At 45.0% G+C, this 12500-nt stretch overlaps 2 non-coding genes and 1 pseudogene across 2 annotated transcripts; all 3 read right to left on the reverse strand.

The window, feature by feature from the left end:
- The window catches only part of LOC139997162 (large subunit ribosomal RNA), a 4746-nt pseudogene extending 3857 nt beyond the window's left edge, over positions 1-889 (reverse strand).
- Positions 890-3016: 2127 nt separating this feature from the next.
- On the reverse strand, positions 3017-3171 carry LOC139997165 (5.8S ribosomal RNA). Its single transcript, XR_011802607.1, has one exon. It is a non-coding gene; the product is annotated as a 5.8S ribosomal RNA (ribosomal RNA).
- Positions 3172-6010: 2839 nt separating this feature from the next.
- LOC139997154 (small subunit ribosomal RNA) lies at positions 6011-7934 on the reverse strand. Its single transcript, XR_011802599.1, has one exon. It is a non-coding gene; the product is annotated as a small subunit ribosomal RNA (ribosomal RNA).
- Positions 7935-12500: the final 4566 nt, after the last annotated feature.

Raw genomic sequence — 12500 nt, forward strand, 5'->3', positions numbered from 1 at the left:
GCAATAGCGTCGCCGACCGGTAATCAGAGACTCGGCCAGTCCAAGAAATCCGCCAGCCAACAGCTGCCGACGCCCCAGCACGGAATTAAACTCCGTAAAAACTGAGAACGATCGACGATGCTTGCGGCGGTCTAGACGCACACACATTCGAGAATGGATTGGTTGCGGCCCGATACCGTCTAGTGTACCGTCGTGCAGTCGGCCGGGCGACCGAGGGTCTGCCGCGTGCGCCGAAGCGACGCGACAGTCACCCGCTCGGGCCGTAGACCGACACACAACGGGTCGCGACGTTCTACTAGGGGAGAAGTGCACGACTACGACGCCGGAGCGTTCGAATCGAAGGTGGCGTGCCCTCGCCAATGGAACCACGAAGGCCCACCCGGAGCATCGCTCACCAACGATCACCGACGCCGTCGACGATGAATCTCCCCATTCGATCTTTTGGGTTTCTCAGGTTTACCCCTGAACGGTTTCACGTACTCTTGAACTCTCTCTTCAAAGTTCTTTTCAACTTTCCCTCACGGTACTTGTTCGCTATCGGTCTCGTGGTTGTATTTAGCCTTAGATGGAGTTTACCACCAACTTAGGGCTGCACTCTCAAGCAACCCGACTCTAAGGAGAGATCCTCCCGAAACGCGTTCCGGTCACTACGGGCCTGGCACCCTCTGTGGGTACATGGCCCCATTCAAGATGGACTTGGACGCGGTTCGACGTCACGGGATAAACGGATCCTCCCGAACACTACATTTCCCAACGGCGGAACCGCGGGATTCAGTGCTGGGCTAATTCCTGTTCGCTCGCCGCTACTAAGGAAATCCTTGTTAGTTTCTTTTCCTCCGCTTAGTAATATGCTTAAATTCAGCGGGTGATCTCGCCTACTCTGAGGTCGCTTCAACGTCACGACACGGTGACAATTTTTTTTTTTCAAAGAAAAAAAAATTTCGTGCCATGTGGGCGCGATTCGAGAAAAGCAAGACGGTTTGATAACAATGCGACAGAGGGTCTTTATTTTTATTTCTCTCTCCGAGAATCGCCTCAAAGAGAAAAAAAAATAAAAAAAAAAAATTAATTCGAATAGAATCGAGAACCTTATATTCTATCTCGATCGAGAAACGTTTTATGCATCTCGCCAAAGTGCCTTTTAAACTTCGTTCGTCGTATCATGTTCGAGCTAAGACTCACGCAAGACACCCGTAACGATCTCCGGTTTTTAACGCCCGTCCTCTTTGTATAATATATATATATATACGTGTTATGTATAATATATCTCCCGTAGCCGTTTCTCTCTTCTCGACGATTCCAGCGGTTCCTTGTTTTCGCCTGTTATTGCTGGCACAGAGATCGAACACGCGACATATATATATAACATATCGGTTTCTTTGCTCTGTACCAGCGACGAAAACGCACGGGAACTCACGCAAGTGGAAAAGCGAGCGCGAGACGTACACAACGGGGTGAATTTATTACTCGGGGACTGGACGACCGGCGATACGTTAGGATGCGCGGTCCAGCGATAGACGACGAAGAGACATGGGATGACCAACGATCTCTTTTTCTCTAATACTCGGAGCGCCGAATCGCCTTAAAGCAAAAAAAAATCACACGCGCGTACGTCGTACGTACGGCGCGTGTATACCTCGTCTCTAATCAAGTTTCGTTAGTCTTTCTCGAGCCTCGCCAAAGAGGATCGTTCTCTTCCTCTGCGCGATCTCTCCGTGCCAATGTCAGAGATTATTCTCTCTTTCGCACGACGACGAAAACGACTATTTTCGACGATCCGAACAACTTTGTAACGGACTCACATGCACATCTTAAAATCGGGTACAGAAACGTTGCGCAACACCGTGAGCTTTTCTCTTCTTCGTCACCCTTAAATATAGCCGATCGTAGACGCACGCTAGATCGTAACACACTTTTCGTTGATTTCCGACGAACGTGGCTTTGGGCCAGGCGCGCGGGCAGAGAGATACGCGACCGACGGGGAAAAATTCGTCCCGATACATGTACGCGTACTCTCCGATCTCCGCGCAACGCTGGGGATCATCTCCCTAAGTCATCAGCGTTCGAAGAAATCTCGTGTGTCCGTTCCCGGATCTACGGCTTTCTCTGGGTTCGCGAAGAACAGAAAAAAGCACAGAGGATGAAAAACGCAACGACGACCCATCGATGCGACGGTCCTCGTTGTCTTCTCGTCAGTCGTCTCGCGCCTGCAGAATACATCTCTGCCGCACGAACAGACGGAGTGGGTATTCGATCCCTGGGGCTGTACGAGTAAAAACATCTTGATGAAAAGACGGTTGTGTTTCTTTAAGGCACACAGTTTTTCGTTACGCCACCAAGTTTAGGTTTAGGTTTTAATATCTTGGTTCTCTTTTCTCTCCTCTCTCGACTGACTTTGTTCAAAAATATTTTTGCTTTCTCTCAGTCTCGCCAAAAATTCATTTAAGACGACGTCGGGGGCGCGGTCATTCGTGCTTATCGAAGACTAACAAAACGTAGCAGAGGCTGATACAAAAAGAAAAAAAAAATCGGCCACGAAGAAAACTCGCTCTGTGTATCTCGATAACCGCGTCGACGACGACGGTTCTCTCCGCGCTCTTTTAATTCGTATCCTTCTTCTTGCGCTTCGTCCGACTCAGAAACGTTCGTAAAACACGAACGACGGCGGGTTGTCAAGCCAAGAAGGGACAGAGAAGAGACGGAGGTAGTTTTGCGAGTCTCCCGTGAACGCGATAGATTTTTCATATATATTTGTATCGAGAGCATGCGTACGCCGGTCTCCACACGATCCAGCGACGAACGCCGACGAACGTCCAACAATCGCTCGTACGTCGCGTACGAGCCCTCGACCGCTCTTTAATTCGTATTCTTTTGCTTGGCGCTCGTCCTCCGACTCAGAAACGTTCGTTTAAATATAAAACGAACGACGGCGGGCTGTCGACGAGGCAAGAAAGAACAGAGAGAGACGGACCGAGAGCAACGATACGCAACGCAAGCAGTCTTAGGTTTACGTGAGCAACCCTCAGCCAGGCGTGGTCCAGGAATTGTATCCGTGGACCGCAATGTGCGTTCGAAATGTCGATGTTCATGTGTCCTGCAGTTCACACGTTGACGCGCAATTAGCTGCGTTCTTCATCGACCCACGAGCCAAGTGATCCACCGTTCAGGGTAATCGTTTATGCATGGATTTTTGTTTGTGTACTCAGGTTTTTGTACTCTTATTCTCGGTTCGAAAGAAGCCGATATCCGACAAACGTCCGACCAACGGGAATCGAACGCGCGGAAGTCGCCATATGATTGACGACACGAAAATACGTTCGAAAACGAAATCGGACGGACTGCGCGACGACACACGCAGCCCGCCGACCGGGCGTAAAGTGCATTATAATATATAACAACCAACGAGATCGAAGCTCCGTTCGTCAGGAAACGACGGGGATATAACACCCGATTCTGAATCCTCTGTACAGCACACGATCTCGCGAAGAAAGCGCACGGTGGCTAGCCCATGATATATATATAAGTTCGTTCCTCTCGTCCAGTTATTCGAAGCAAACAGCCGATATGCATCTCCATCGTTCGGGTAAAAAAAAATCGATGGGACGCGCACGGTCGTAGTCTTCCTCGCGCGGTCGTTTCTTCCCGATAGCCAGAAGCAGAGTTTGAAAAACTCTAGCGACGGAACGAGGCATTAGACTCTCGACAACGAGGATACAGACACGGCCGGCGGTCCCCTCTGAATCGACTTCGGTGGTTCAGGTAAAAATAAAAAAAATCGATGGGACGCGCACGGTCGTCGTTCCTCTTCCTCGCGCGCGGTCTATTCTTCCCGATAGCCAGAAGCAGAGTTTGAAAAACTCTAGCGACGGAACGAGGCATTAGACTCGCGACAACGAGGATAGAGAGACGGCCGGCGGTCCCCTCTGAATCCACTTTGGTCGCTCAGGTAAAAATAAAAAAAATTCGAAAGGGACGCGCACGGTCGTCCTTCCTCTTCCTCGCGCGGTCTTTTCTTCCCGATAGCCAGAAGCAGAGTTTGAAAAACTCTAGCGACGGAACGAGGCATTAGACTCTCGACAACGAGGATAGAGAGACGGCCGGCGGTCCCCTCCGAACGGATGGCGACAACGACGACTAAAGCGCGAAAAATCGCGACGAAAAGGAACGCATCTCCGTTCAGGTGTATGTGTGTGCGTGCGTTTAAAAAAAATTCGATGGGACTCGCAGCCATCGGCCTCGCGCGGTCGTTTCTTCCCGATATCCAGAAGCAGAGTTTGAAAAACTCTAGCGACGGAACGAGGCATATGACTCACGACAACGAGGATATGGACAGGCGGTCCCCTCTGAACGGGTCGACGAGACGATGGTAAAAGAGACGAACCGGACGAAACTTCCGTCGATCAGGTAAAAATAAAAAAAAATTCGATGGGACGCGCACGGTCGTCGTCGTCGTCTTCCTCGCGCGGTCGTTTCTTCCCGATAGCCAGAAGCAGAGTTTGAAAAACTCTAGCGACGGAACGAGGCATATGACTCACGACAACGAGGATAGAGAGACGGCCGGCGGTCCCCTCTGAATCGACTTCGGTGGTTCAGGTAAAAATAAAAAAAATCGATGGGACGCGCACGGTCGTCGTTCCTCTTCCTCGCGCGCGGTCTATTCTTCCCGATAGCCAGAAGCAGAGTTTGAAAAACTCTAGCGACGGAACGAGGCATTAGACTCGCGACAACGAGGATAGAGAGACGGCCGGCGGTCCCCTCTGAACCAACTTCGTCTAGTTAAGAATCGTTACTCTTTACCATCACTCGCCTTGGTATATATCTTTTCGGGCCAACATCCACGCAATGCGTTTTCGTTCTAGGTTACCCGATCCACGAGTACGAACGTACAACGTGGTTTCGTTTTGTCGAACATCGTATATCGTTCGCCGTTGAAACGAACGACAACGAAACGACATAGGAAGAACGAACGCCCTTTGGGTAGGAAGCACGTTTCGAGGAACGACGAGAGTTTGGAGAGACGCGCGAGATAGCTGGAGACGCGCAGATATAGGTATCCATGGATCTTCGAAGAGAACCTTCGAAGATATATAATTCGGTATCCTTTTTTTCTGCGGCTCGCTATTCGCGTTCTTTCGCTCTCGTCGACGACTCGTTATAGACGCTTCGTTCGATCCCAAAGAGCAGTCTTCCTTATGTCCCGTTGCTAGGAGGCGAGGCCTACGCAACGCAACTACGAAATATAGAAGAGGTGTGAGCAGTGATCTCTCCGACACGAGGCACTTTAGAGATTTTAGTTTATATATTATATTGTTCGTTCGTTGGATTTCCACGATGCAAATACGAAATACGAGATCGTGACGGCGGGTCTTTCTGTGTACGACCTCACGCAGGCGCCTCGATCGCATTTCTCATTACACGTGGTTTCCACTGTAACTTTTAGTTTTTTCGATATGTGTTCAGCTCAAGTTCCCTCACATATCGTTATTATTATTATTATTATTATTATTATTAATAGTAGCGGTTTCGTGTTATAGGATTCGGAGACGGCGGGTCTTTCTGTGTACGACCTCACGCAAGCGCCTCGAGAATCTTTTTAAGTTTTCCGTGTGTTATATTATTCGGAGACGGCGGGTCTTTCTGTTTACGACCTCACGCAGGCGCCTCGAGAATATTTTTAAGTTTTTCGTTTGTTATAATATTATTCGGAGACGGCGGGTCTTTCTGTGTACGACCTCACGCAGGCGCCTCGAATTATTCGTGTAAAAGTATATCTCTTCATCCCGATGATCGAGAGAGAGTGCCACACTCTTCGTATAGTTTCGTAACTGGAGCGTCTCTCACCTCCTTATTGTAAAAAATTTGGCTTTTGTCAAAGTATATAGCTTGTTAATACGTCGTATATACTTTGTGTCGATATAGGAGGAGTACGGCTCCTTACCGACGATATTATATATATTTTATTATACAGTGTTCAAGTCAAATATATTCTTTGTGTTTTTGTATTTTTCGTTAATGATCCTTCCGCAGGTTCACCTACGGAAACCTTGTTACGACTTTTACTTCCTCTAAATGATCAAGTTTGGTCATCTTCCCGGTAACATCGGCAATGCTTATCACATTGGCCGCGCACCAGTCCGAAGACCTCACTAAATCATTCAATCGGTAGTAGCGACGGGCGGTGTGTACAAAGGGCAGGGACGTAATCAACGCGAGCTTATGACTCGCGCTTACTGGGAATTCCTCGTTCATGGGGAATAATTGCAAGCCCCAATCCCTAGCACGAAGGAGGTTCAGCGGGTTACCCGGGCCTTTCGGCCAGGGAAAACACGCTGATTCCTTCAGTGTAGCGCGCGTGCGGCCCAGAACATCTAAGGGCATCACAGACCTGTTATTGCTCAATCTCGTGCGGCTAGAAGCCGCCTGTTCCTCTAAGAAGATTTGTTTGTACGTTGGTAGTAAAAACCCGCCGACCGAAGCCGGGGGCCTTCGAGATACCATAATTTACGTCTATTTAGCAGGCTAGAGTCTCGTTCGTTATCGGAATTAACCAGACAAATCGCTCCACCAACTAAGAACGGCCATGCACCACCACCCACCGAATCAAGAAAGAGCTATCAATCTGTCAATCCTTCCGGTGTCCGGGCCTGGTGAGGTTTCCCGTGTTGAGTCAAATTAAGCCGCAGGCTCCACTCCTGGTGGTGCCCTTCCGTCAATTCCTTTAAGTTTCAGCTTTGCAACCATACTTCCCCCGGAACCCAAAAGCTTTGGTTTCCCGGAAGCTGCCCGCCGAGTCATCGGAGGAACTTCGGCGGATCGCTGGCTGGCATCGTTTATGGTTAGAACTAGGGCGGTATCTGATCGCCTTCGAACCTCTAACTTTCGTTCTTGATTAATGAAAACATTTTTGGCAAATGCTTTCGCTTCTGTCCGTCTTGCGACGATCCAAGAATTTCACCTCTAACGTCGCAATACGAATGCCCCCATCTGTCCCTATTAATCATTACCTCGGGGCTCCGAAAACCAACAAAATAGAACCGAGGTCCTATTCCATTATTCCATGCACACAGTATTCAGGCGAAGGTAGCCTGCTTTAAGCACTCTAATTTGTTCAAAGTAAACGTATCGGCCCACCTCGACACTCAGTGAAGAGCACCGCGATGGGATATTAGTTGGACCGCCCCGCGAGGAGCTAAGCCCACCGATAGGACGTACCACATAATGCCAGTTAAACACCGCGAGCGGTGAACCGACACTGTGACACACAGATTCAACTACGAGCTTTTTAACCGCAACAACTTTAATATACGCTATTGGAGCTGGAATTACCGCGGCTGCTGGCACCAGACTTGCCCTCCAATTGGTCCTCGTTAAAGGATTTAAAGTGTACTCATTCCGATTACGGGGCCTCGGATGAGTCCCGTATCGTTATTTTTCGTCACTACCTCCCCGTGCCGGGAGTGGGTAATTTGCGCGCCTGCTGCCTTCCTTGGATGTGGTAGCTGTTTCTCAGGCTCCCTCTCCGGAATCGAACCCTGATTCCCCGTTACCCGTTACAACCATGGTAGGCGCAGAACCTACCATCGACAGTTGATAAGGCAGACATTTGAAAGATGCGTCGCCGGTGCTAGATGACCATGCGATCAGCACAAAGTTATTCAGAGTCACCAAAACAAACGATGGACGAACGGACGAGCCATCCGCCACCGATTGGTTTTGATCTAATAAAAGCATTCGTACCATCTCTGGTACGAATCTGTTTGCATGTATTAGCTCTAGAATTACCACAGTTATCCAAGTAAGTTTAAGTATGATCTAAGAAACCATAACTGATTTAATGAGCCATTCGCGGTTTCACCTTAATGCGGCATGTACTGAGACATGCATGGCTTAATCTTTGAGACAAGCATATGACTACTGGCAGGATCAACCAGGGAACTTTGTATTTTATATATATATTATATATTAGAGTCAAAAGACTCTCTTTTTAAAATAGCCTCAGAGTGTCGTAGGTGGGTCCGTAACACCGTACGACGAGACTTTTCGTTCTTAGTGAACGTTCGACGACACCCTTTTAATTCCCGTTGTAACGTCGAACGCCACTACTCTCTCTCCTCTCATTTCGCCACTCTCTCTTTACTTTCTTTCGTTCGTTTGATTGTTTGTGTGGAATATTTTAAGATCATTCTGTTCATAGGATCATTCTGTAAGAATGGTTTGTTGGTTGAACGAATATGCCTTAGCGGTAAAAAGCACGTAAACTGCATGCTGAACGTACCGTCCTCGTAAGAAACATATTCGTTCGTTCTTTTGATATTCTCCAATCAGAAAGAACGCACTTCCTAAAAGGTAGTACGCTCCCCATTAGCCTTTCGTATGTTTAAAACGTACTGCGTACGCTATAACATAAGTTTTGGAACGGTCTCTGCCGAACCAGCATGAATTGATACTCAGTTAGTAACAAGCACACTGCCCTAACTTTTTTTAAAGTTAGTGCGAGCATACAGGATCCAGCTTCCCGACTAAGGGGAACCTTGCCACGTTATTTGGTCATTACGTCCAGGACAGCGACCCGCGGCGCAGCAGTGTAGAGAAAGAGTCGATACGAGAACGAAGGAACAGTCGAGAAATAGTAAAAAAGTTCACTAAGACTCGAGGAGCGGTGACTGAATTCTCAACCGAGGCCGTAGAATAGCCACGCGCTCGACGCTGTTCCGTCCGGACCGTCCGACTCGACGTGTCTCTTATAGATACCAAAGCGCCGGCCGGACGGTCGGCGCCGGCCGGGCCAGCGGCCGGGCGCTTACCATGTAAAACCTCCGTTAGAGCGTACCGTCGGACTTAGTCTCTGAAACGCTCGACCACTTTTTTCGAATAAACTACCCTTAGAAAACATCCTATCGTCGAGATATTTTAACGCACCGCTTATTTTAATATTTCAAACGAGTTTTTATCGAAAAATTTAATTTTTTTTTTTTTTTCAAAATCGCATCAGTAAACCACCTCTTTTAACGAATACGGACAAAAACCACGTTCTTAATCGATTAGAACACGTTAAAACAACGAGAAATATGCAAAAAAATATATACCTTGCAACGTTAATTAACGAAAAAATTAAACAAATATCGCAGTCGTGTCAGTTCGACGGACACTAATTTTTTAAAAAATTCGAAAAAAACGTTTAATCCAGTTGTATTTAATAGAGATATAACCGTTTCTGCAAAAATATTTATACCTTATAACGCTTTTTAACGAAATAACTCGAAATAAGCTTTTCGGACTTTTCCGCCGGCCGAAATTTTTCTAAGTCCCAACGTACCGTCGGACTTAGTCTCTGAAACGCTCGACCACTTTGTTCCAATAAAGTACCCTTATAAAACGTCCTATCGTCGAGATATTTTAACGCACCGCTTATTTTAATATTTCAAACCAGTTTTTATCGAAAAATTTAATTTTTTTTTTTTTTTAAAATCGCATCAGTAAACCACCTCTTTTAACGAATACGGACAAAAACCACGTTCTTAATCGATTAGAACACGTTGAAACAACGAGAAATATGCAAAAAAATATATACCTTGCAACGTTAATTAACGAAATAATTAAACAAATATCGCAGTCGTGTCAGTTCGTCGAACACAAATTTTTTAAAAAATTCGAAAAAACGTTTAATCCAGTTGTATTTAATAGAGATATAACCGTTTCCGCAAAAATATTTATACCTTATAACGCTTTTTAACGAAATAACTCGAAATAAGTATTTCGGACTTTTCCGCCGGCCGAAATTTTTCTAAGTCCCAACGTACCGGTCCAGAATGAGACAAAGTTCCAAAGGCCCGGTCGTATCCGTCCGTTTTTTTTTAACCTTCCACGGACGAAATAAACGTTTAATCCCGACGTAAAATACAATAATATAGCGATTTATATAAAAATATTCATACCTCATAACGCTTTTTAACGAAATAACTCGAAAAAACTTTTCGGTCCGAAATTTTTCTAAGTCCCTACGTACCGGTCGAGAATGCGACTAAGTTCCAACGTCCCGGGCGCGATCATACTTTTTTTATATAACTTTTCAGCGACGAAATAAATGCTTAATCCCGACGTAAAACGTCATTTTAAAGCGATTTATGCAAGAATATTCGCACCTTATAACGCTTTTAAGCGAAAAAATTCGAAAAAACGGTTCGATTAAAAATTTTTTTTTAACGTTTTCGGGACGAAATAAACGTTTAATCCCGACGTAAAATATAATAATATAGCGATTTATATAAAAATATTCATACCTTATAACACTTTTAAGCGAAATAACTCGAAAAAACTTTTCGGTCGAAAATTTTTCTAAGTCCCTACGTACCGGTGGAGAGTATGACAAAGTCCGACGGGCCGAGTCGCGTCGGTCCACTATTTTTTTTTAACGTTTTCGGGACCAAATAAACGTTTAATCCCGACGTAAAATACAATAATATAGCGATTTATATAAAAATATTCATACCTTATAACACTTTTAAGCGAAATAACTCGAAAAAACTTTTCGGTCGAAAATTTTTCTAAGTCCCTACGTACCGGTCCAGAATGAGACTAAGTTCCAACGTCCCGGGCGCGATCATACTTTTTTTATATAACTTTTCAGCGACGAAATAAACGCTTAATACCGACGTAAAACGTCATTTTAAAGCGATTTATGCAAGAATATTCGCACCTTATAACGCTTTTAAGCGAAAAAATTCGAAAAAACGGTTCGATTAAAAATTTTTTTTTAACGTTTTCGGGACGAAATAAACGTTTAATCCCGACGTAAAATATAATAATATAGCGATTTATATAAAAATATTCATACCTTATAACACTTTTAAGCGAAATAACTCGAAAAAACTTTTCGGTCGAAAATTTTTCTAAGTCCCTACGTACCGGTGGAGAGTATGACAAAGTCCGACGGGCCGAGTCGCGTCGGTCCACTATTTTTTTTTAACGTTTTCGGGACCAAATAAACGTTTAATCCCGACGTAAAATACAATAATATAGCGATTTATATAAAAATATTCATACCTTATAACACTTTTAAGCGAAATAACTCGAAAAAACTTTTCGGTCGAAAATTTTTCTAAGTCCCTACGTACCGGTCCAGAATGAGACTAAGTTCCAACGTCCCGGGCGCGATCATACTTTTTTTATATAACTTTTCAGCGACGAAATAAACGCTTAATACCGACGTAAAACGTCATTTTAAAGCGATTTATGCAAGAATATTCGCACCTTATAACGCTTTTAAGCGAAAAAATTCGAAAAAACGGTTCGATTAAAAATTTTTTTTTAACGTTTTCGGGACGAAATAAACGTTTAATCCCGACGTAAAATATAATAATATAGCGATTTATATAAAAATATTCATACCTTATAACACTTTTAAGCGAAATAACTCGAAAAAACTTTTCGGTCGAAAATTTTTCTAAGTCCCTACGTACCGGTGGAGAGTATGACAAAGTCCGACGGGCCGAGTCGCGTCGGTCCACTATTTTTTTTTAACGTTTTCGGGACCAAATAAACGTTTAATCCCGACGTAAAATACAATAATATAGCGATTTATATAAAAATATTCATACCTTATAACACTTTTAAGCGAAATAACTCGAAAAAACTTTTCGGTCGAAAATTTTTCTAAGTCCCTACGTACCGGTCCAGAATGAGACTAAGTTCCAACGTCCCGGGCGCGATCATACTTTTTTTATATAACTTTTCAGCGACGAAATAAACGCTTAATACCGACGTAAAACGTCATTTTAAAGCGATTTATGCAAGAATATTCGCACCTTATAACGCTTTTAAGCGAAAAAATTCGAAAAAACGGTTCGATTAAAAATTTTTTTTTAACGTTTTCGGGACGAAATAAACGTTTAATCCCGACGTAAAATATAATAATATAGCGATTTATATAAAAATATATACGCATCATAACGCTTTTAAGCGAGATAACTCGAAATAACTTTTTGGACCGGAATTTTTCTAAGTCCCTACGTACCGGCCGGGGGATCGACGAAGTGCCAACCTCCCGGTCATGTCGGTCCGGAGGGGGCAATTTTTAAAAAAAATAAAACGAAATCGTTACGTTCGACTAGAATTCGTCGAACCATAACGATTTCTATAAAAATATTCATACCTCGTAACGCTCGAGCGCAGCGAGCGAGCAACGATCGCGACCGTTACTTCGTACGTCCACGGTATATTTTCGTTACGTTAATTTTTCGTTACTTTCGTCGAGAGCGGTTTGGTCGATGGTGAAAGAAGGAAAAAACGAGAGAACGAAAAGTAAAAGAGGAGCGAGCGCGCGTCTCGCCGTACGAATATCGTCGTCGTATTTTCGTACGTACGTACGTACCTTAAGAATATCGTACGTACCCCGGCGCTGACCCGCGATGCGGGGGGTTGGGGGGGGGGCGCCCGGGCACGCCCTCGAGACGTTATCTCTATTGGATTTAAAGGAAAAAAAAATCGCTACGTACGACCAT

Source organism: Bombus fervidus, unplaced genomic scaffold (assembly GCF_041682495.2).
Source record: "Bombus fervidus isolate BK054 unplaced genomic scaffold, iyBomFerv1 scaffold0033, whole genome shotgun sequence".
NCBI classification, from domain to species: domain Eukaryota; kingdom Metazoa; phylum Arthropoda; class Insecta; order Hymenoptera; family Apidae; genus Bombus; species Bombus fervidus.